The sequence below is a fragment of the Artibeus jamaicensis genome, unplaced genomic scaffold, assembly GCF_021234435.1.
Source record: "Artibeus jamaicensis isolate MK-2021 breed Jamaican fruit bat unplaced genomic scaffold, CSHL_Jam_final scaffold_369, whole genome shotgun sequence".
NCBI classification, from domain to species: Eukaryota; Metazoa; Chordata; class Mammalia; order Chiroptera; family Phyllostomidae; genus Artibeus; species Artibeus jamaicensis.
The window spans coordinates 2,173,374-2,199,017 of record NW_026522042.1 but is presented as its reverse complement, the minus strand read 5'-3'; the positions used below and the strand labels follow the sequence as shown (position 1 = coordinate 2,199,017).

The 25,644-nt window shown below is 53.6% G+C and overlaps 1 protein-coding gene across 2 annotated transcripts in view; it reads right to left on the bottom strand.

Moving 5' to 3' along the window:
- Positions 1 to 25,644, bottom strand: part of ARL15 (ADP ribosylation factor like GTPase 15) — a 303,049-nt gene that overhangs the window by 148,722 nt on the left and 128,683 nt on the right. The gene's annotated exons all lie outside the window — the stretch shown is intronic.

The window sequence follows — 25,644 nt, the reverse complement described above, 5'->3', positions numbered from 1 at the left end:
TTGCACACTTGGTTTACAGCCGCCTTGGAGAACAGTGCAGCCCAGCTGTGCACTGGGACTTCCCCCTGCCATCGACATTGGCTTGGTGACATTTTCTAACAGAATGGGTCGGCCATCGGGCAGCCTTGTGTGATCTGCTCAAGGAAGCGGAGTGAGAGGCCCAGCACCTGTGTTTGTCAAAGTGCTGGCACGTGCGACACGCCCGAATCTCGGCCCTTCGTGGGCACCTGCAGGAGCCCACCTGGCAACAGACACACCTGTGGTCTCATGACGACGCGGCTGCGCCCAGCTGCTGGCTGCACCCCCGATACCCAGCACGGTGCCGACCAGCGCCCGGCGCAGGAACGAGGGAAGTGAGGGGACGAGGGAGTGAAGTCGCACACGAAGTGGGCTTCGTGGACTTTGAGACCAGAAGGGGTTTCCGGGGCTCTCCAGTCCCGGTCTCCGGGAAAACCGAGGCCAGGAGAGGGAAACCAACTGAGGGTCACGCACGTGTGCAGTCGACCCCAAACTGGAGATCTGTGATGTGTGCGTTTGGGGGGGGGGGGCTGGATTCTGCTTATATAACAAAATCAGGTTATGGAGGCATTTCCCTGTGCAGGGCACCTGACCACACCTCCACTTAGTGATGACGCCCAGATCACCACTGAGCGTCTTGGTCCCAGCACCGTGCCAAGTACTGGCCGGGCCGAAAATTGCGTTTGGATTTTTCTGTACGATGTCTCTAGCAGCGCTTAGTCGTCTCTAACTTCATTCAAAACAATGTTGCTAGACTGTATTGTGACAGCTGTCGTATCAGTGAGCATTAAAAAAACTTATCAGACTTCCGCCAAGATGGAGGCATAGGTGGAGATGCCGTGCCTTCTCACACAACCAAGTTTAGAGACAACTAAATATTAGCAACAGAAAACTCAGCCAAAACACGGAAAATTGAACTTTTCGGAAGTCCGATAACAACAAATTCTTCAGCCTGACCAGTAAGGGGCGAAACCAGCGGCTGGTGAAGCGGGGTTGCACAGGAAAACTCGGTCAGATGGACTCAGGCGCGCGGAATACATACGCGCGGAATCCAGGCGCAGGGTTGGACCTAGTGAGCGACCGAGCGAGCCACCAGGCGAGTGACCTCGGGGGAGACAGCGGGGCAGCGGGGCTGCGTGTTGACTGTGGACAGGCGAGGGAGTGGGCGGTTGGACCGGGGCCCAGCGGGTCCCGCGGCAAGCGGCAGTGGAGGGTGCCGCCATTTCCCTGCTCTGACCCCACCTCCACATACAGTGTCATAACCCAGCGACTCTGAGTGGCCCGGCCCAGGTGAACCACCTAAGACACTAATCCTCACCCAGCTGTGAGAAACAGCAGAGGGGGTCGCCATTTCCCCGCTCTAACCACGCCCCCACATACAGCGTCACAACCCAGCGACCTGGGAGTCCAAGGCACCGCTTCTCACACTTAAAGGGCCAGAACAGACCAAAAATGTCGCGAGAAGATCTCAAAGCCCCAGAGCCCATAGATCTAAGCGATGAAGAAATAGCAAAACTCACAGATGCACAGTTTAAAACACTGGTCATCAGGATCCTCACAGAACTGGTTGATTATACCCACAAATTAGACAAATATATGAAGGCGAAACTAATTGAAATGAATGGAATTGCACAGGACACCAATAGCAATGAAAAGGAAACTGGGACTCAAATCAATGGAGTGGACCAGAAGAAAGCAAATAATGGCCAAAGAGAAAAGAGTCAAGAAGCAAGAATTCAAAGAAATGAGGAGAGTCTTAGGAACCTCCAGGACATCTTTAAACGCTCCAACATCCGAATTATAGGGGTACCAGAAGGGGGAAAGGCACAGCTACCAGTGGAAAACTTATTTGAACAAATAATAAAGGAGAATTTCCCCAATCTGGCAAAGGAAATAGACTTCCAGGAAATCCAGGAAGCTCGGAGAGTCCCAAAGAAGTTGTACCCAAGAAGGAACACACCAAGGCACATCATAATTACATTAGCCAAGATTAAAATGAAGGAGAGAATCCTAGAAGCAGCAAGAGCTAAGGGGACAGTCACCTACAAAGGAGTCCCCATCAGACTGTCAGCGGATTTCTCAAAAGAGACCTTACAGGCAAAAAGGGGCTGGAAAGAGGTATTCCAAGTCATGAAATCCAAAGACCTACAACCAAGATTGCTCCATCCAGCAAAACTTTCATTTAGAATGGAAGGACAGATAAGGTGCTTCTCAGATAAGATCAAATTCAAGGAGTTCATCATCACCAAGCCCTTATTATATGAAATATTAAAGGGACTTATCTAAAAAAAGAAGTTAAAGAAACATGAACAGTGAAAGGACAACAAACTCACAGTTATTAACAACCACACCTAAAACAAAAGCAAACTAAAAGGACAGCTAGATCAGGAGTGGAAACATAGAAATGAAGATCTCAAGGAGGGTTAGCAACAGGGGAGTGGGAGGAGGAGAAGGGGGGAGAAGGTACAGAAAATAAGTAGCATAGACAGTAGATAGAAAATAGATGGGGGGGCAAGAATAGCATGGGAAATATAGAATCTAAAGGACTTGAGACACATGGTCATAAACTAAAGGGGGGGTAATGGTGGGGATGGGGGGGAGGGTGGAGGGGAATGAAGGGGGGAATAGAACAACTGTAACAGCATAATCAATAAAAAAAATTAAAAAAAATAAAATAAAATAAAAATAAAAAAACTTATCAAAATTGGTGAATTTTTATGTAGCCATTTAAACATCGAAGATGGAAGAAAACATACAACATTTTCGGTCTATGATGCGTATTATTTTAAGAAAAGTAAAAACACAACTGAAACGCAAAACAAGCTTTGTGCAGTGTGTGGAGAAGGTGCCGTGACTGATGGGACGTGTCAGAAGTGGTTTAGGAAGTTTCGTGCTGGAGATTCCTCGCTGGACGATGCTCCACGGTCAGGTGGACCAGCTGAAGTTGATGGCGATCAAATCAAGACATTAATTGAGAACAATCAACGTTATACCAGGCGGTGGATAGCTGACATACTCAAAATATCCAAGTCAATACAGTTATTGGTGAAAATGAAAAATGTGTCTTTTATTTTATGGGAAGAACCACCCGACGGCACGGACACCGAGAGCGGCAGCAGGGGCGGCACGTGCTGGGTGGCACCAGCCGGCCTTGTGCTCTTCCCAGCCCTGTGCTCGGGGACATCGCGTCGGCAGCTTGACTTTGGAGGGCATCGGGGCACTTTCCCTGTGGACATCAGCAAAGGCCAGGCATGTACGTTACCAGGTCTTGTCTCCCCTCGTGAGCCGGCACCCCAACGACAGGGAGCAGCGTCTGGCTGTTGGGGAAGTGCAGGCCTCCGCCCTGCATGAGGAGGTGCTGAAGCAGAGGCCCCCCGCCAGGGCTCTGGGAGCAAGGAAGCCGCCTCTCACCCCGGCAGGCGAGTCCCTCAGGTGAGGGACAGCAGAATCAACAGCTACCGCTGACTGAGCACTTTCTACGTTCTAGGCACAGTGCTAAGAGTTTTCCAAAGAACAGCTCACAGTACCGCAACGGTGAGGGGCAGATGGGACCGACTCCAACTTCGAGGCCAAGTTCCCGATGGCGAAGCCCGGGTGTTCTCAAGGTGCTGTTCTGAGACCCACGGGGGTAGAAGAAGACCAAGGCACTGATGCTGAGGAAGCTTAAATGTGCAAAGACACGAGACAGGAGCAGGGCCGATGCCTATCGGGCAGGGTCCAACCAAGAAAACAAAGCAAATCGAAACAAGAGAAAGAAGAAATGTCAGCCCAAGGCAACGCCGTGCAGGGCCTGGCTGCACCGGCGGTGCTGGGACGGGGAGAACAACAAGGGGTGCAGCGCCGCAGGTCAGGCCCCCACGGGCAGGGCATGTCAGATGGCATTTCCTCTGCGTGTGATGACAGGCAGGCTGCTGTCAGGAGAGAGGGGGTGACAGCATTCACGCTGGGGCGGGAGCAGGAGCTGCGCAGAGACGTGCTGTCAGGGATCTGGCCGAGGCTGGATGCCACCAGGAGCTCTGCGGCATGGCCCGAACTGGAGCACTTGTCCAGGCCACAGCAAGAGGGCGACGGCCCTGCACAGGCCCCAGCTACGAGCCCCCTGGGGAACCGCAGGGAGGATCTCAGAACCTCCCCAAACCCCCCAAATGGGTAGAGGCGGGTACTGTCAGTCGAGAGCCGGCTCCGGAGAAGGGCACAGGTGTGAGTCGTCAGCAGCCAGCGCCCACAGCAGCTGGGAGATGGACGCCCCGGCCCAGCCAAGGAGCCGGCGCAGGCCGCCAGCAGCATCTGCTGCAGGTGACAGGCAGACGGGATCCATGTGCTCAAGGACTGCCCCCAGCTCCAGGAGCGAAAGTCAAGACAGTGCAACCCGGTGGCAAATGTCCAAAGCCACAGGAATATTGTCTGCATGTGTCTTCTTCACGCATAAGATCATCACAATTCCACAAACAGGATGTGAAGCCCACCATTTCCATACGGCAAGAACGCATGCAGCGGGCTTCCCTGCAAACTGCACAGAGCTCAGGAGATGCTCACAGCCCAGCTTCCGCATCCACAGCCAGCCAACGGCTACCCCAGCCACGTGCGGCTTTTAAATAAACGTCAGCTGTGCTGTGAGTTCTGCATGGACCGATGCGTTTGTGCAGGACAGTTGATGAGGCAGGTGCCCGTTCACGCTCACGTCACCAGTAAGGAAACCAAGCCTCCAAACAGTCACATCCCGTGCCCAGGGTGGCGTACCTAAAAGCACACTTAGGTTTAATGGGATCCAGGTTGAAGGGTCATTGGGCAGAAAGATGACCACAAAGGCCACCAGGGAAGAGAGGAACCTGTGCGAACGAAAGGTACCTAATCACCTATGGCGGAACAAGTCCAAGAGAATGTCCCAACCAACTAATTCAATGAGTGGTGTTAAGTACCTACTGTACACATGTCAGGGATCTGTGAGAAATATTTAGGAAGCCATCATTCTTCTTAGTTCCAGTCATTCTAATTACAACGAGGCCTGCAGACCCATCCGGGGGACCCAACAGCCTGGGGGGCACCCAGGGAGTGGGGCCCAAAGACAAGAAGCTGAAGGCCCCTGCGAAGGGCACTGGTCCGTTGGGAATACGTGGGACTCACTGGAAACCCCAGTTGTGAGGTCACGCTTTCAACACAAAACTCCATTTTCATCTGCCACATTTAAGAGCAAGAAAGGGACCTGGACATAGTGAGACAAAATGACAGTGAAGTCCAATGACTGTGCTGGTAGATGAAATAGACCCAAAGAGAAATACCATCGCCCCTTAGGCTGCCCCTCACGTGGCCTATGAATGACGCAATACCGTTCCGGGAAAAGTCCCTCCTCTTCACCTCCCCGCTACCCAGTCAATCATGCCCGGTCTTGGCATCGTTAACTTGCGTCACAAACAGAGAGGGTGGGACTCCGCACTCCAGTTCTGCACAGCCCAAACCCAGGCTGGGCCAAGGCGACCGGCCATGGGGTGAGGGCGGCACACGTCCAGCCTGGGTGAGGGCACCTTGTTAGTCACCGCGTGACGATGAGAAATGGGGGCAGCACCAGCCCAGTGCCAGGTGCTTTGAGGGGTGAGTCTAACTGGGAAAATCAGGAACACCCGTGGGATGCCACATCCCAACATTTCCACCCCATAAACCAAACCCAGAAGGCACAGCAAGGCCGGGAGTCCTTCTGGCCGCGGTCGGTGGCCACCCTCGTGCTCATGGCGCACAGCTGTGTGCTTGGTGCCCCTCCCATCACAACAGCTGGACGAAAAGGTCAAACACCCAACTCCAACCTGTACAGTTACAACAGAAGGGGTAGTCTTACCACTCTAGGTAGAGGGTGTGGCTGAATGTCCCCATCACACATGCTCTGAAACTGAAACTGCCTTTCCGAAGTCATGAGCAGCCCCCGGGAATCCAAGCGTTCACATGGGGAGCCAGTCACCCCTGACGACCTGGTGCCAGGTGCCGACCTCAGCGGAGTGGAGAGAGAAGACGGGAGCCTCTCACGTCCTCAGGGTGCAGGGCCACGTCTGTGGCTCCTCAAGGACTCCAACCACACACTCTCATCCACCCATTCGCTGGTCCTCCCACCCACCCAGCCATTCGACAGACATTCACCAAGCACCCGGCACCACCCCAGGTGCTGCGGACACAGAAGGAAACGCACCTTGATGTCAGCTTTCCTAGTGCTCACACTCGCTCCTGGCAGGGTGGCCTCACGTAAGCGCAGCACCTGGTGCTGGCACATGAGGCTCCCTGAGGCCTGCGAGAAAACCGTGCTCCCCAGTAAGAAGAAAGACGCCCAGAGAGAGCCTCCGTCCGAGTCTGTCTGGCTTTTACATTTCATGCGGGCAAACGGGGGTTCTTCGAGCAGCCTCAGCCTTCCGACAACCTTAAAAGAGACCTGGCGACACACTGAAGATGAAGATGGAGCCTGGGGCCCCAGAACCCCCGGAGCAGCAGCGCCAAGCCCTGCACGGTAAGGACTCCTTCCCCTGCAAACCCAGGACACGGCACCATGCGAGCCAGTGGTAGAAGATTACTTCGTTATGCGCAGTCCAAAAGGTGCTTATTTCCCTCGAGTTAAGAGGCTGGGGAGAGTTCTTTAAAGTAGCCGTCCTTTGAACGATGGGCCCAACAAGCGGAAGAAGACAAGGAATGTGCAGGGAGCAACGATGAAAACAGGCACTCAACCTTGTTCCTCCGAAAAAGCTGAATTCCGGTCGCCCAAGCAAACTTCCCGGGTGCAAACGCCACGTCTGTGCTTTCCCGCGGGGTAGCCACCGGCCACACGGAGCTACTGGGTATTTGGAATGTGGCCAGGGCAACAGAAGAACTGAGTTTATTTCATTTCTTCTGAATTTACATAAGTTGAAATGGCACATGTGGCTAGTGGCTGGCTACTCTGATGGACAGTGCGTCCAGCTATTTCCCGAGCTCACTGCTGACAGGACAGACTGCAAGAAGCCGCTGGTCAGGAGGCGATCAGACCTCACGCCTAGAACAGACGGTGCACGGCCTTGCTGGTGGAGAGGCCGCTGTGGCCTCGTCCGGAGACGCCGACCGGGGCGAGGGTCTCCGCCGCAGCCCACTGCACTGTGGTGGCAGCCGAGGCGGGAGGAGTCCGGGCTGTCCCCTCCTTCTGCCCTTTAACCGCAGTCATGAGGGAATGAAGGACACTGAGAATCTTTCCACCCCCAGGAGAACGAGACGGGACTGGAGACCCGTCCGTGGAGCAGGCTGGGGAGCAGTGGCACACGCGTGGCCCGTGACTCCAGGGCAGGACGCCCCTGGGAGAGGCGTGGCCCACGGCACCGCTCTGGGAGTGATGGTCTCTGCAGGGGAGGGAACGCGTGAGGAGCCGGACGGGAGAGAGGCGTGAGACAAAAGTAATCACTTCAAATTCGTTTTTACGCCTCCTGCCGGTGGACCCTCACTCGCTGGCAACAGGGTTCCTTTGATTCTTTACATCTTCTGCACAACAGACTCAGTCTGCTTTTGAAAGCAGAAACACCAAGAATTCAGAAGGACTGAGACATACGTCTCTAGACCCAAACTTTTACTATTGACCCCCCGCCCCACCATACACGTGCACGCACGCACGCACACACGCACGCATGGAAAGGCAGGCTCTCGTGCTGAATGAAGCCCCCCCTCCCTAAACGGTCAGCACGAGGTGTCAAAACGGGAAGAGGGGAAAGTCAGGCTCCCTGAAGGGAGGCGCGTTATCCGGTCTTGCCTTCCAAGGAGTCAGAAAGCACTCTAGAAAGTGAAAGCACTGTCAGCAACACAGGAACCAGTGAGCGCCGAGCAGAAACAGGACCTTGCTGGGCACGAGAGAAGCAGAGCCCCCTGAACAGCGCATGGGCTGCTGGCCGGAAGGTCCCAATGTCCTCAGACTCCGAGTGTCATACAGGGAACAGCCACGTGGGAAATGAGAGACGCAAACACGCAGTTGTCCCCTGCCACGTCACCGACACCCACGTGGCACTGACCTGGTCAGCTGTGGCTCTACACCCGCTCATTCGACCTCCCAGCACGCCCGTCCCCACTGGACAGGCAAGGACACTGGGACAGAGGAGACGGTCTTTGCTCCACACCAGGTAGAAAGGGGCAGGTGCAGGGTCCCCGGGGGGCACTGTCTGGTTCCAGAGACCCTGTTCTTTCACAGGACACGGCGCTCCGTCCCTGGGAGGGAGGGGCTCCGGCGCAATGGGAAGGGACAAAATGTTCCCCGTGAATGAGCAGATGGACGGTCTGCAGGCTTCGAAGGGGGCTTCAGGGGAGAAGAGGACAAAGGCTTTCCGATGGGGAGGGCGCGGCAGGAAAGGAGCACTTGGGCGAGGTCAGTGAGGACGGAGAGGAAGTGTGAAGCCCGAGCTGGGACACGCGGGCGGCTCACGTGGAGACAGACCGGGCAGCTGTGCAGGGCAGGCCGTGTGCGAGCGGGACGCAGCAGGCACTGGGGGGCTGGTTCAGCCCGTGGCACTGCCAGGGTGGCCCGGCCTTGCTCACGGGCCCTGTGTACCCCCCACGGCCTGTCTGTGCTCGTGGGGACAGTGCCACAGCCCCGCCTCCAGACTTCGTAAACCTTTGACAGGGAGACACGGGTGCCCTCCCAGCTCCCGGACACGTGGCCGACTGCACAGCCTGAGGAAGATGTGTTTGCTCAGGGCCCCGTGAGAAGGCGCCGGGACAGGCCTTCTCTCGGTCTCCAGGGCAAGCGGTGCACAGGGCGGTGAAGGCGGGAAGCAGTGCCGTCAGGCAGGGAGACAGAGAACCCGCAGGGGAGGGTCCTGCAGCCAGCCGCCGCCCTGGCTTCCGGAGCTTGTTCATGCGGGGACCAGGAGCCAACCACTGGGGGCGAGCCGGGGGGTCTTCACTGGCTGCCTCCCTCCCACCAAGGTTGGCCGGGCTGCTTCGGAAGGCCAGGCACGATTCCCAGCACTCGCGCTCGTCCGGCGCAGTGAGGCACCACGGACCCCCGCACCCGAAGAACGGCCCCCGACAGAGAACCCAGGGAACCGGCTGTTGGAAACCAGTCTGCCGGTGCCCGTGAGCACGGGGTCGTGGGGTTACGGGTAGGACCCCCTCAGCGCCCCTCCCTGAAGAGCAGGTAAGTGTCGCCTGCAGGCCAGTGCCCACTGTCGGCTCGGGAACGAGAGCAGCAAAAACATAACCGCTCTTCTGTGAAAACAACACAGTTCCGCTTCCTTCAGGGCCCCGAGGCCCACAGCATTTTCATAATCATGCCGAGACGCGGTCTCTGATCTTCGCCATGGGCGAAAATGTGGACATTCTCGCCGAAGACTCAAAGCAAAGTGAAGGCCCTGCGGGTGACTCAGCACAGACGAGGCGTCGGCGTCGGGGTCCTGGGCTTCGGGGGTGTCCAACCTGTGGGCGCCTCCGGGCCGCACACTAAACACACTGCGACATGTAATCACACACCCATCTCATCGTGTTTTAAGTAAATTACGATTCCGTGTGGGGCCGCACTCACAGCCGTCCTGGGACACAGGCGGCCCGCAGGCCGCAGGCCGGACACCCCTGTTCACGGCTGCACCCTCGCCTGCCACATACGTGCAGCCAGCGCACCCGAGAACGAACCTCCTCGGGCAGGAGGAAGGCTTAGCCTGGTTGAACCGGCTCTCAGCACGCCTTCTTGTATACTCGGCGTGATGAAACGCAACGCAGGCAAAAAGCCTTTTCGCTACAGACCAAAGCCACGGCTGTTCTGGGGACAGGACTTGTGCAACTGAGCTGCGAGCTAAACCAGTCATTCTCCTTCTCAGACCTGACAAGCCAGGAGTACGCAGGCCGAGTATCTCAGACATCCCTCTCAAAAATGAATACATAAGCCTGCAACGTCAAGGAAAAGAACTGATAGAATCTGTCGTCAGCGAGAAAACGTGTTTTCAAGCCAAAACTCGACTTCTGGACAAGTTGTGTCCGCCCCTGGGATCTCGGCAGCTTCTCGGCGGTGAGACTGGTGTTGATATTAGCACGTGTGTGTTTATAACAACATGTGTCGACACACAGAAGACCCACGGAACCCACGGAACCGGGTGCTGCGGACGACCGCAGGGTGGGGCCCAGAGCCGCACACGGATGCCCGCACCGTCCACGGGGCCCCTGACAGGGCTCTCAGAGTCCGCACTGCAAACGACCTTTAAGAAGCCACCGCGTGTTGAAGGATTTTGGTGGACGGACGAAGAAGACTGTCAGCAGTTGTCTGAGGAGGCCATTAAAAGCCACCTGCCTTTCCAAACGTCCCGTCTCCGTGAGGCTGCATTTTTTCACTCCATTCCCAGAACAGAAAACGACAGACCAAACGCAGAGGCGGAGATGAGAACCCCGTCTCCTACGAAGTCAGACACCAGAGACGCCCAATCTTCTCGGCTGTTTTTGCTTTGGAAATTGTTAACTTTCATACAACCACGTCTTTACACGGATGTGTGAGGTTTAGTGTTACTTCTACAGGAACTTACAAATGCTTTTTTAATAGACCAGCTTTGACTAACCACATGGCAAGCGTGGACATACACAAGCCGCGTAAACGAAAGCCCTTTGGAGGTCTCGCCCACTTGGCCAATGAAGGGCCTGAGACCCCAGAGGGGTTTGGAATGGCGGCCGCCATCTTCAATGTGTACGAAGATTCATGAACATGCAGCTATTTTGTCCCAGTGACCCTCGAACCCCTCAACTGTGCGCCAAAGCCGACCGAGGTAACGCGAGGCTCTAGGTGAACGCAAACTCGCGAACACCATGGACTGTCTCGTCCTCGGGAGCAGGACGGAATCATCGGGGTCACAGACCGTAACCCTGGACGCTCTAAGGGAGACTTGGTCTCGCGCCCTCACTGCCGTCTCTCTGCCGGGACTCCCGTGTCCCCCACACAGTCGTTAGCACACGGCCTACTCAAGTCACAGGACCGTGAGGGGGCTCCGCTCGGCCACCGTACTCACGCCACCCACCCGCACCCACCGCCCCGTCACCGTTCTCCGAGTTGCTCCCGACAGGAATGCGCATCACAACGACCCCAGAGGGGGTTCGAGGTTTTCCTCGTGGACCATCGCTTTTGCTCTACTGGTCCTCACCCTACGGAGCCCAGACGTACACCCGGATCCCTCTGGGGGCGTAAGCATAAAACGGTGAACGGCACCACTGTTCGATTTAAACTAACACACACTGTGATTTCCATTCTGTAACCAGACAGTCAGGGGACTTTACAAACCATAAGGAAACACGAGCAGCCGCAGCTGAGGGATCAGACACATCCCACGACTCGCAGAAAGGTTTCGGCCTTCTTCGGAACTCGGCGCACAGCGCCCTCGGCGGCAAGGCGGTACGTCGGGGCGGCTCGGGCCTGCCTCGGGCCAGCTCCGCAGCGCGGTCACTCACCAGCTCCGAAGTCACACTCCCTGGGCCCAAAACCCACTTCTGCCGCAGGTCAGTTTGCCGACCCAGACACTCAGCTTGGTTGTTCTTGGCCTCAGTTTCCCTCTCCACAAAAGGGAGAAACACAGTAATACTCAGACACCGCATAGGATTATAGGGATTAAAGGAGATCACCCATTTGGCGTGGTGCTTGGAGCATTCTGCCTGCTCGCTCAGTGTGACCTATCCCTGCCATGTCTGGCCACCACCACCTCCCAGTGAAGTACAGAACTAACCTGGAAGTAAAAGTGCGCCAGGCGCTGGACGGGGCAAAGGAGGGCAGGTCGCTGTGCAGCGTCCGTGCAGCCGATGTTAGGGAGCAAACCCGGTTTACCTGGGGTGGGCCCCTTCTCTCCTGGCCCCTCCGTGTCTTAGCTCGTGTCCCCAGCCCCAGGGCTCCACATGCCACACATGCCACACCTGCCCAATCCCCAAGGCAGGTCCCTCCTGCTCAGAGGCGTGTGCACACCCCTTCCGTGATGACCCCCTCAGCCAGATGGTTGGAGAAATGGCGTGTTAACCAATTTGACATTAAGTGGACACTCATATATTTCATCATTTAAAAAATTGATCACTCACACAAACTGGTCTCATGTATGTGAGTGATGTTGACAAGGCTGACACCTGGCACGCACACACGTGCACTCGTGGCCACTACCACGCTCTGTACACCCCTCCTTTTTGTTTTGGACACGAGGACGGTCACACACGTTTTGTGGCTCACAGGCTGCGGCGGGGACAGCTGAGGAAGTACGGGTCAGGGCCGGGGTGCCGCTTCCAGGCAAGTGCCCTTTGTAGGTTTTTTCCACCTGGGACCACTCTCGGATAAAACGGAGCTGATGAAGAACAGGAAAAATGCAAACAAGCTGCCGCACGAAATGGGCTCTTTTCCCCAGGAATCCTTGCAGCTGTTTATAACCCACTTTGTCCCCCTGTTCTTGTGGCTTCCATGAAGGAAGGCCAGTGTCACCAGATGCCATCTCCCTAGCTCTCCTGATCAACTTTGCTCAAAGTTCCCAAGATCCTCCCTGCTGGGCATGTCCCCAGTGTGTGTCCAGGTGTCTCTCTGGACGCGGGCCCTCGATATTCACTGATAAAGTCGGTTAGGAAATGAATGAAAGAATATGGCAAGTATTTGACCCTGGATTTGAGTGTAAGCGGTCTCAGATTTTTACGCAGTCTCCAGTTCTCCTCCTTGCTTCCTCTCTTCCTTTCAATCTGGTCTGAAACATTCTTTTTCTCTCTGAGCGTATTTCTACGGCTGGACAGTCCTTTCTCGTCTGTTCTCTGAAGTAAGCTTCCCCTGTGCTTTGAGACGGCCACTGTCAAGGGGACGCTGGTGACAGAGCCACCCCGTTTCTAACCAAAGCTGGGCGATTCATTACAATGTCATCTTAAAGGGGCCAAACCCCCTTTTTGCACAATGACTGTACGTTAAGACAAGATCGGCCCACGCCGTCACATACACCATTAGAAAGACCTCTTCGGGTGTAACTCGTCTCTAAAGCAGTAACTGCCGGCCTTCCGTCTTCTGTCTCCGGGATGTCTCCGGTGTCCCCAGGAGAAGAGTGGAGCTCTCAGACTGGAAGCAACTTTAATTAACTTGAAAATGTCAGTGTGTGTGTGTCATCCAGCACCAGGGGGCAGGGGCCAGGCAGGGTGGCACAGCACAGAAAGAGTAGGAATTGGGTGCGCTCGCTCGCCAGAGAGAAGGCAGAGGAGTCCACACATGGCCTGGGGTCAAGTTCTCTTCCCTTCCAAGTGCAGCCTCCCAGGAGACCTCGCTCCAGAGGAGGCGGCAGACAGAGCAGAGTCACCGCTAAGCCTGCTGTCTCCATTTCATTTAGACAGGGGGTCGTTAAAGAGTGCGTTTGCTCGGGGACAGAAAACAGACTCCGGGAGAAGGAACGTTTATTGGGTACTCGGCAGGGTTCCAAAACGCTGGCTTTCCTGAACGCTGTGATATCAGGGTTGGACTCGTTCTCACAGCTGGCTCACGGGGACACTCCGGTCCTTCCACGCCCTATTCGAAATTAGGGAAAACGATCGGCGGGCAGGCGTGTGCACAGGATGCCACTCTGACACAGGGCCACTGTCCTTGAAAATTATTTTTGACATCAAGATGGACTTGTCGCTATTCTAAATAGTTCCTCCTATACACAAGTGGCTAGATCACACACGGAAAAAAATTTGTGGAGAGGAAAGATATACTATCCACCCCACCTCCATTTTTTGGTTTGTAACCTTCAAGATTTACCACTTCCTTAGAAAAATGATGGTCTCGCTATGAACGTAACTCAATGCACACACACACACAATTGATCTACGGGCACATATCCTGGTCGATAATCAATGTCTCGGTGGCTGCTTCTGCAGAAAAGTAAAAGCATCAGAAACTGACCCCTGTTGCATGTTTCGATCAAGTCAGGGGCCACGGTCTCTCTCTGCTTGTGCCCGCCATGGCGTCCTGGCCACTCGGTAAGGGACGTGTGCGTCTCTGTAAGGAGGCTGTCAGGAAGCGCGTGGGGTCGTCCTGGCAGGAAGAACCAAAGGCTCTTGGACACCTCCAATGCGCCCCTTCATGTGGGGGCCAGCAGCCCCCAGGACAGTTCCTCACCATCCCTCTCCTGGTGCGGACACCTGGCGTCACCTCCTCTCCAGTGTGGGCTGGCCTGGGGCCTGGCTTCTGACCAGCAGAAGGGCACAGGGGTTGGCTGTCGTGCCCACGATCAGGTTAACAAAGGCCGCAACTCCCGTGTTGATAGTGGGTCACTGCCTTCTCGGTCTGGACACTTTATGAAGCCAACTGCCTGCCACTCTGGACAGGCACCTGGGACGCAGGGCTGAGGGTGTCCTCTGGCCAGAGTAGGTCAGAACTGGGGCCGCAGTCCAACCATCCCCGAGGAACTGAAACCCGCCAAAGAGAAACAGGTGACAGAAGGGACGCCTTTTACGGCCAGATCAGACCCCACTGCGTGGACGTAGACATTCTGGTCATCCTCTCGGCTGCCGACAGACGTCTTGGCGGTTTCTGCGTTTTGGTCACTGGGAACAGAGTGCTGTAAGTTATCAGTGTGCCGGGTTTTGTTTACACACTGTTTTCAACTCACCTGAGTGTCCACGCAGGAGCGGACTTGCTGGGCCACACGGCCATTCTGTGCTTATCCGACCGAGGCAAAACGTGACGGCTTAGTTTTTACGTCTCTAAGTTTGCAGGACATTGTTGCACACCAATAGATGACTAATGCAAAGTTAAAAGGAACTTCCAGCCAGGCAGAAATTCCCGAAATGTGGAACAAAAGGGGGAAAACGACCCTCCCTAGGTCTTACTGGCCACGCCTCATTTCTGTAGTAAATAGCATCTACACTGCAGAGATGTGCCACGGAGATGCACTGTGCTGAGCAACGCGACAGAAACGAGGAAATAAAAAGCCATGGTCTCACCCTGGTTGGCTGGCCGAGCTGGTCAGACATCATCCCCAGTACACCATAGGTGCAGGTTCAATCCCCAGTCGGGGCACATGCAAGAATCAACCAATGAGTGCATCAATACATGGAATGACAAACTGATGTCTGTCTGTCTCTCTCTCCCTCCATCCTCCCTTACTCTCTCTCTCTAAAATCAATCAATTAAAAAAAATTTTAATGTTGCTGCATGAAATATCTGAGATTTTCCTGCCAATGTTCTCCTCTAGCACTTTAATGGTGTCACAGCTTATATTTAAGTCTTTTATCCACCTTGAATTTATTTTGGTGTATGGTGTAAGTTGGTGCTTGAGTTTCATTATTTTTGCACGTAGCTGTCCAGTTCTCCCAACACCATTTGTTAAAGAGGCTATTTTTACTCCATTTTATGTTACTGCCCCCTTTGTCGAATATTAGTTGCCCGTAGAGACTTGGGTTTATTTCTGGACTCTCTGTTCTGTTCCATTGGTCTATGTGCCTGTTTTTATGCCACTACCAGGCTGTTTTGATTACAGTGGCCTTGTAATACAGTTTGGTATCAGGTATTGTGATCCCTCCTACTTTATTCTTCTTTCTCAAAATTGCAGCTGCTATTCAGGGTTGTTTATGGTTCCATATAAATTTTTGAAGTGTTTGTTCTATGTCTGTGATATATGTCATTGGTACTTTACTAGGTATTGCATTGAATCTGTAAATTGCTTTGGGTAGTATGGACAAATGGAACCTCATCAAAATAAAAAGCTTCTGCATGGCTAAAGAAAACAGTATTAAAATAAAAAGAGAACCAACTTTATGGGAAAACATATTTGCCAATGATATCTCAGATAAGAGTTTAATCTCCAAAATATACAAAGAACTTACACAACTCTACTCTAAGAAGACAAGCAACCCAATTAAAAAGTGGGCAAAGGACTTGAACAGACAATTCTCCAAGGAGGACATACAGAGGATCCAGAGACACATGAAAAGATGCTCAATATCACTAGCTATCAGAGAGATGCAAATTAAAACCACAATGAGATACCACTTTACACGGGTCAGAATGGCCGTTATAAACAAAGGAACAAACAACAAGTGTTGGAGAGGGTGTGGAGAAAAAGGAACCCTAGTGCACTGTGAATGGGAATGCAGACGGGTGCAGCCACTATGGAAAACAGTATGGAATTTTCTAAGAACACTAAAAATGGATCTGCCTTTTGACCCAGCAATTCCACTGCTAGGATTATATCCTAAGAACCCTGAAACACCATTCCAAAAGAACCTGTGCACACCAATGTTCATAGCAGCACAATTTACAATAGCCAAGAGTTGGAAGCAACCGAGGTGCCCATCAGTAAATGAATGGATCCAAAAACTGTGGTACATTTACACAATGGAATTCTATGCAGCAGAAAGAAAGCAGGAGCTCCTGCCCTTTGTGATAGCATGGATGGAACTGGAAATCATTATGCTGAGTGAAATAAGCCAGGTGGTGAAGGACAAATACCACATGATCTCACCTTTAACAGGAACCTAAATAACAAAATAAACAAGCAAGCAAAATATAACCAAAGACACAGAAATAGAGAGCAGGCTGACAGTGACCAGAAGAGGAAGGGGAGGGGATTTCAGGAAAAGAGGAGAAGGATTTACAGGAACAAGTATAAAGGACACATGGCCAAAAACTAAAGGGAGTGGAAATGGGAGGGAGGTGAGGAGGACTGGGGGGAGGGGACTAGGATGGGAGTAAAAGACAGAAAACTGTACTTGAACAACAAATACATTAATTTAAAAAAATAAATTTAAAAGTTTTTAATATTAAAAGAGACAGACCAGGTCTCTGTCCTCAGCACCCTGAGCCCCAGTTCAGCACGAGCTCTGCTGACGCCCCCAGAACTCTTTCTCCTCACTCTGCATGCACTCCTGGGGAGCGTCGTTGGGCACACCATCCTGGCCCCCTGTCGTCCTCAGAACAGCCCCTTCCCAGCTCCCACCTAACTCCTCCCGGGCACTGATGCTGTGCTCTTACTTCTTCAAGGCTATCATACGTCCCCTTCCAGAAGTTTTCACAGGTATTTAAACTCAACTTGTCCCCAAGTGAACTTATTCTTGCCATGCGTTCCTCTCCAAACCGGCCTCCTGAACTCCCTGCCTGGGGCTGGAAACGACCAGACTACAAATCTGAAGAACCCGCTTAACCCCGCGCCCCTCCTTCCTGACAGCCGGCCCTCCACCCCCAGACTTACTCCCGGTGCCACTGCCAAGCGCGGGACACCGGAGCACCACCGTTTTTCCCTCCGGCAGTTTCTTTTCCTGCTCCATCATGGCTGCCTGGAAGAGCCCTCTGCACACTTCAAGTCTAAATCCAAACACTTGACCTGTGAGGTCTTCCTTAACTTCACGTGTACAAAGCCACTCTGTGCCCCTTTGGGATCACAGAGCTCCCCGTCTACCCCTCCGACTCCAGGACGGGCCCGAGGCCTGTGTGCTTCCTCCTGTCCAGCCCCGTAGGACCTGTCTGGGTTGCCAGCTCTCCACGCAAATGTTTGGCCCCAGTGCTGGACACTGCAGGGAGCTGGCACAGGAGCCAGCTGACAGCCTTCCCTCAGTCCACGTTGGCAGAACTGAAAACACTCATCTGATTGATATCGTCCCCCCTCTTGGTCAACCAGCAGATATTCACGGAGGGGCTTCGGTGCCCCTGGGCGGGGCTGGGCGCCAGGAGTCCAGTTCCGCCCCAGGTGGACATGACCTTGGCCCGACTCAGGAGCCCCAGAGCTCCCCCGTCCTAAGCACAGCTAAAATCCAGGAGCCACGGGGCAGCCAGCAGAGATGTCCCCTAACTAACATCCTGAAGTTCCCATGCTGGACACCAAAGCAGTGCTCAGGCACACACAGAACCCTTGCCTAAATTTAAAAAAAAAAATGTGGCCAGTTTCCCAGCTCCCCGCTCAGGGCACATTAGAAGTGGTAAACATTACGTGGGAGACAGAGAGAGTGCAAACCCACTGGAGACAGGCACGTGGGCGGGAGCAGGACGAGATGGCTACAAGAAAGACTAAATCAAGAATTTAAAGAAGGAAAACAAGAGATCAACTATGAAAGAAAAAAGGCAAGGAACAGGAATTTTAAAGGCACAGCAGTCAGACTTAATGCAACGTGGTAACGGTTTAGTCCCCCTCCTGCCGGTATCGTAGTTTCTGATGTTCATTAAGGAAAGGGTGGCTTATGCCTGATATTTCCATTTGTTGTTATGGAGAAAGGCAGGGTGACCGCCACCTCTCAGCCTCCACAGCCACTGATTCTGGCCAATCCAGCCTTATCCTAATTCCTCCTTCCTTTATGTTATTTTGAAGCTAATCTCGGAGAGGGTATAATTCCATCTGTAAGTATTTTGCTGTACATCTCTACAAGATAAGAATTCTTTAAAAAAACAAGCAAAATAACCATCATGACATCTAAAAGAAATCAACAACATGCTCTGGCTGATGTAGCTCAGTGAATTGAGCACAGGCTGATAACCAAAGTGTTGCTGGTTCAATTCTCAGTCAGGGCACATGCTTGGGTTGCAGGCCAGGTCCCCAGTAGGGGGTGCACGAGAGGCAACCACACATTGATGTTTCTCTCCCTCTCTTTCTCCCTCCCTTTCCCTCTCTCTAAAAAAAAAAAAAAAAAAAAAACCTAAAAACATAAAAATCTTTAAAAAATCAACAACAAATCCCTATATCAAATACCCAGTTTTTCCAATAACATTTCGGTACTAAAAGTGTAGCTTCAGCTGTCTCCCAAATGTCCAAGTGAAATATATAACATAGAGGGTTTCTAAGGCTTAAAATCAAGTGGTAAGGTTTTGAAGCCATTGTCAGTATTAAAATATGCTTTAAAACACCACACCAAGGCCTATTTTTATGCCTCGATCAACTTCACAGGTTAAATGCAAAGACCGAGTGCTCACTCAGAGAAGCACCCTGTTCACTAACGCGGCAGCTAAGGGACGTGTGACACCGTCAAATGACGGTGCTGTGGCCCTTCATGGTGGTTTCTTTATTAAGGGGAGCCTTTTCTAGAAAAATCATCCACTAGGGGCGATTTTGCTCACAGCCCACAACAGCGCTGTCACTGTGAAGCGGAGCATCCACGTGAGTGACTGTTTCAGGGCCACGCACCAGCTCCCCGAGGAGCGGCCAGAGACAGCGTGCTCACCGACGGGGGGACCAGAGCTAAGTGTGGGAGAATGTCACGTCCAAGTTCAGCTGCCTTAGTGCCGAGATGTGACGATCATCGACACGGACCGTAAAGTCAAAGCAAGTTGGGTGGAACAAGCGCGAGGACACACACACGCGAAATCTGGGCTTCTCCTTGGCAACCCCGATCTGGGGAGACACACTGCAGTTTCCTCTTTCGGTGAAAGGCCCGGCCCTGAAGGGCAAGGAAATGCGCGTGCCGCTTGGTGCTGGAACTGGGAACGGGGACCAGGAGGACAAGCAAAGAGGAGGCTGTGTGTGCAGAGGCGTCTGGCTTGGCACAGGGCTCGAGTGGGCTTGACCTTGACACCCGAGAGGGAGAACGCAGGCCTTGAGGAAACCTCCCCTTCTTCCTGCGTGAAGGGCCCAGAAGGACGAGAGCTATGCTGAAGCCCTGCAGCCACCGGCGGAGGTCTTCTGGGCCCGGGCACAGTCCCCCTCCCCTGTCATTGCCTCCAGCAGCAGGCAGGCTCTGTGTATCCCAGGGTGTCATTAAAATAGTGTCATTCTCATGAGTCTGATGATGAGAAACGTTTGGGAACCGCTAGTGAAGGAGCTTAGCCTGCCCATCAAGGCTCCTGACGGTCCAGCCCAGTCTCCCTTGCTAGACTTCCCAGCTTGTGCACCAGGGGCGGGGCTTTTACAGTTGCTGAAATGAACCGCTCACTGGTTCGCCTGAGCCCCCCCATCTCGCAAGGGTTCCACCTGGGCCAGGCCTCACCCTCTGAGGGATTCTCCAGCACCATCTAGACTCAAGTCCCACGTGACAACCATTCCCTTTACCGCATCTGTACGTTATCTCTTTTTCTCCCCACTAAAGAGCCAGAGCAGCTCATTATCCATAGGCTTTAATGATGCTGTATGACTTTTACTGTGTACTGTGGTTCTTTATACTGGTTTTGGTCGGCCAACTGAATCAACGCTCTGTAACAGCGACATTCACTGCAGCAGACACCTCTGAGAGCCTTTTACATGCCGAGCGGTACACAGGGTGCGGAGGCTGCAGAAATCAACGTGGCTCCACCCGCACCAGAGTTGTTGAGCTTATTCTCCAAGTTCTAGCGAGAACCGTGAGGCAGGAAACTGAAGCCGAGGCCTGGCCGCGGGGAAGGAGGCCCCCTGGCCCTTCGCCGAGGAAGGCGCACCCACGGCGCCGGAAGTGTTAACGGGCAAACGGGGAGCTGACGATTTCCATAGCTGATGAGAGACACACTTAAGATGCTTTAAAATATCTTTTTACTCCAACACTGGAAAACACAAACCCATGCAATAGCAATAAAATATGCTAATTTGAAAAAAATCTAAAAATTTGTACAACTCACGCACGGACACAATGTTGGTAGACATGAAGGATAACACCCAGATGGGAAGACTAGACGTATTTCAATTCTTTTCAAAATTACTAGGCAATTCCACATATCATCTCAGGGACTCTTTCCACCTAAAGTTCACCTGGAATAACTAGCTCCTAAAAATAGCCACATTTTAAACAGCAGAAGCACAGACACAAAGAGACAATCACAAAGGAGATACGAACGAAGATTTGTAATCTCGGTTGGCAACAGAGTTGTAAATTAAAATGATGTGGTAGCGGCATTTCATTTATCGAACTTCCTAAGCCATCTGGTGATGACCGCAGCGGGAAAGATGCAACAACGAGGACATCGGCGTGTGCTCCTAACGAGAAGAAATGAGCGCGGATCTGCTACAGAACCACTCTGCACCACGTGCTATCAAAGGCTTCAAAAGGCTTTGATCCTGAGTTTTGTTTGTCAATACGTAATTTAAAGAAGTATTCAAAAACTCGATAAAAATGTATGCTTTTATATAAAAATGAGAGTAGATACGTGACAGACATACAGACATACATAGGACAATGCAGACACAGGGCACCTGGGAAGTACCTACCAAGGACACAGGGACAGAGTTCAATTCTCTTATCATTGATCATGAGAAATCAAGCCACATTAAAGAGTCGAAACCACAAATCAGCCTGAATTAGGAGTGCTGACAGGTGCACGGAGAACATGAGTCCAGAGAAGGGCCAGGTGAGTGACAGAACCCCAAGAAAGGACAGTGGTACGCCCAGGCTGTCCCAGACGAGCACTGTCCATGGCCAAATACGTGACTTCCCATGACCCGTCCAGTGTTGAAGCAGGTAAACGGGCTGGACGAAAGTAGGCGTGCAGTTGTGAGCACAGGAGGCACGGAGTTGCTTCCCGCATCACCACTTACTCACAACTGTCCTAGTTCCCATGGGAACAGTTGTACTGCTGGAGTGAGTCACGGCCTCGGAGCACGATGCTATTCAACACGAGGTGGCTACAAAGTCCCCAGTTGTCCCGATAAACTGCTACTTTATTTGGGGGACAACATCACAGCAAAGAAGGCTGAGAAAACAATAAGGAGTCCAAGTCTCGGGATGGAATTGAGACCATCCAAGAAGAAATGGTTGACATGTCTCCTGGAGACCGTACTACCAACGATGGTCATTATGCTAGACGGCAGGGTTGCAACCCAGCAACCGGAGGTAGGGGAGGAGGTGAAAACCCGCTGTGACCAGTCAGCTGCCCTAAAGAGCAACAGTTACAGGAGGGTCCAACGACACGGAAGACACAGGAGACCACAGGCTGAAAAGGAGTTCATGTTTGCGGAGTGTTAGGGACAGCTAAGCCAAGAAGAAGACATACGGCCACAGGGGCACACGCAGAGCAGTTTTCAACCCAGAGGGAGCCAGGAGAAACGTGTGGACAGCAGGAAGCCCGCTGGTGGCCGATCCAGCTGCAGATCCAGACAGACCACACACCGGGACCGCGGGGACGCCCGGAGGTCGGCACAAAGCCACGCGGAACACTGTCCTGTGACCAAGGACGGGAGGAAGGTTACCGGGAGACTGGGGACAGGCACCCATCACTCCAGATTCTACAAACGAGACCATCAGGAAGCACCACGCGGTCACCGGCACCAGGAACGGGAAAGTCTTCCGAGATAACCCTGAGCCCCTTTGGACTGGCCTGCCAGGTCGGCCCGTCTTGGGAACAGCAGAGTAGGAGCTCATTTCAGCAGGTGTGTAACACGCGTCCTGCCCATGTGCCTGGGCTGAAGCCGGACGGCAGTGGCCAGGTGCCACTGGGACGGAGGTGGCAGCCACGCCCTGCACCTCGCAGGCCTGGGCCAGCACGGGAGGGGCTGGGCTGTCCAGGGCTTGCGGCCCACCTGGGCTCTCGCCGCGCCTCACGTGTCCTCGGTTCTGGGGGTCGTCACGCTGCCTCTGGCTGCGGGCCCGCTACTGCCCGCGGCGCGCTCCGCTCCGGAGGGAATGGTTACACCGCAGCCCGACGGCTGCCCCCGCGGGGAGCATGAGGCGGCCCAGAGCAGACCGTTTGATACAGGTTTACAAATTTCGACTGAATAAAAACTTGGAAGGTATCATTTTGAGATGTACGGATGGCACAAAGATGAAAGAAACTGCTAATCTGTGGGGCGACAACAAAAAAGTCAGAAAGTTCTCGACAAGCTGAAACAACGAGCCAGCCCTTACACGACGGCAGTTACCACGGTTACGCCTGGATCTGGAATAGAGGAAACGTGGACCCCAGGAGGAGAGGACGGGAGGGACCGGACGTTTCGACAGCAGACCTGACCCGTACAGGCCAACGGTGCCTCAGGCCGTGGGCTTGAAGGGAAACGCTGTGTCCGAAAGAAGACAGGTGAGACGAGCCGGTCAGATCACACCGAGAGCGTCACGCTTCCACACGCAGGTTGTCGAAGGAACCAACTTAAGACGTGTCCAGGAGAAGGAGACAGAACAGCGATCGACCTGGAGACCCGGCACCACGGGAAGGAGGGGCCCTGAGAGGCGTTCAGCGTGGAGAGCGACCGTTCAGAGCCTGCGGCGGCAGCGGCTCATTCCCCAGTCTCGGTCTAGGGGGACACGGCACTGGGTGGGCGCAGCCCCACCGAGCTGAACTGCGTCCATCTGAGCAGAGAAGCGAACGGTTGGATTTTGGTAAAACACGATGAACTGCAATAATTAGAACTCTTCAGCTATGGCATACAAACACGCTTTCCGAGCCACGGACGTCCTCGCCGTGGAAGGGCTCAATCCGAGGTTGCACTGCCTCTGTTCAGGGATTTGAAAAGAGTGAATCTCTCTCCGGTGTAACAAGTCTGACTGAGTGACACTTGGTTTCACGTGTGTGGCGCTGTGCTGTTTCGGACGGCCAGCGGCCGTGACCGGCCCCAGCGCCTTGTGGGACGCACAGAGGGAGGCTGCTACATCTTCTCCCACACTGCTGTGCGGAGACGCTCGGACCACCGCGGCCCACGGCCCCGGGCAGTGGCTGGGGCACCACTTCCACCACAGCAGCGGGCCAGGGACATGGGGACCCGCACACGGTAGGGAACGACACAGAGCCGATCGGGTAGAAAGGATTTCTCAACTCCGTCACCGCACCCTCCCTCCTTCTCACACGGAATCCCAGGCTCACGGACTCATTTGGAACAATTTTCCCAGCAAAAAAAAAAAAAAATTGGCTAATCAACTAATGGGCAGCATAACAGGGAATTTTTCAAACCGTCCTTCACGTACTTTCTCTGTCCAGTGGCCTGGCCTACATGGACAGACCTACACGTTGAAGATGAATTCAAAGTGCAAGCAGAATTCAAAAGTGAACGCAGTGAAATGTGGCTGCCGCCTAGAGCGCGTCCACGCGGCCGTGCACCTTGAAGACATGTGAAACGTCCTCTGTTTTGGTGACAAACAAGTCCGAGCCGTGGACCACCCGCTTCCAGCTGCAACAGCTCACGTTCAAATGAACCCACGAAACAGCATCGCAGTGTCGAGATTCACACACACTGATCTCTTAACAGATTTGAGAAAAAGACCCATACATTAGAAGAAGAATCTGGAGAAAATGTTACACAACAGAAACATCTGAAAGAGCTTAAGCACACAGGCAGAATTCTGGTTTTTGAACTGCACAGGGATAAATCTTAAACACAACTCACAGCTTGCTCTTAAACAACAGTACATCATAAAAAATACTTCTTTTTATAGCCATGGGGCTGTGGGTTTTGCTGTTTATATCCCCCCTGGCATCCAGATCCATGGCTGTGCCAGGGCCCCGTCCCCTCGGACTTAACTGGGACACCAGACAGGAGAGTCTGCCCGGGTCTCGCTCAGTTCAGTTTGCTGCGCGTCCAGAGCTGGCCCAGGAATCACTTCTTCTTCAGCCGCTGCTCTTCTGCCTGTCAGTGACGCAGCCAAACATTTCTTCCCTCCAGCTACAGATACTGAAATGTTTCATTGTTTTCAAACTGAATTTAGAACTGCAGTGGAGGACTGGTAGGTGGCTCTGGGCTTCCCCAGATCAGCAGGCCACAGTGACATTCGAACAGGGCACCGGTGTCCCCTCCACCCCAAGGACAAGGGCAGTGCAGAAACCAGCCAAGGGTGGTTCCAGGAGACTTGCAGGGCTGTCCCTTAACTGCCCACTGGCGTCCTCCTCTGGTGACCTGCCCCACGGAACCCCTGGGACAAGTTTCCCAGGATGGCTGCTGGGCAAGGGCATGTTCCTCCGAGTCCCTCCGTCCTGCCGCAGGGCTCCATGCTCTCAGCAACAGCCCGGCGAGCCACCGCTGCTCCCAGCTCCCCACTGACCACCACCCAGTGGCGCCCCAGCCCTGGCTGATCTGAGGGAGGAGCCCCAGGCAAGAGATAAAACACTGAAAAGCTAGGCTGGTAAAACCGGAAATGTTCACTGCCATGCCTGCAATCCAGGTGAACAATCCCTTCTGCAGCTAATAAACCTGGACCAGGCCAGGGACGTCATCGAGAACCAAACAAGACCTGAGCGGAGCCAAGCTCGAGCTTCGCCTCGGCGTCTGTGACCCCAGGGACCAGCATCTGTGATCCCCAAGACCAGCCGCGGTCGGTCTTCCTTGGCTCTCCTTTCCGCCCCACAGTGACGGTCCGTCCCAGGTGACACAGGAGGACCGAGAGCAGATTTTAATTTCATAGCAGCCTACAAACCCTCTACCCGGAGTGATTTCTCTGAGGCCGAAGCTGCAGGAGACAAAGGGCCCGTGGTGGATTCGGGGGGTTTCTGGAATCCAGCAAAGGGGCCCAGCTCCCTTGGGAGAGCAGATGCTTCCTAAAGAAAGGCAGGGTGAGCAAGCAGGCAGGACACTGCGCTAAGACTTACAAAAAAGGATTTCGGAATCAGCCCAGGCCTCAGAAATGGTCTGAAAACACTCAGACCTGTCACACAACTTAAAATGCACGAGGACGTCCATACGTAAAGAAAATCTGAAGTGAAACCTTTTATGAGACTCATCGTGGTTTCGTGCTACCACAGCCGGTTTAACGAGACGCAGCAATGGGGAAGTCTGCTATTTTCACAGGGAACGTTTCTCACTGGAGCGCACCTACACTCTTCTTCCACCGGCAGGGTCTCGGCAACAAAGGAAAGGGCAGGCGAGGAGCCCCCGG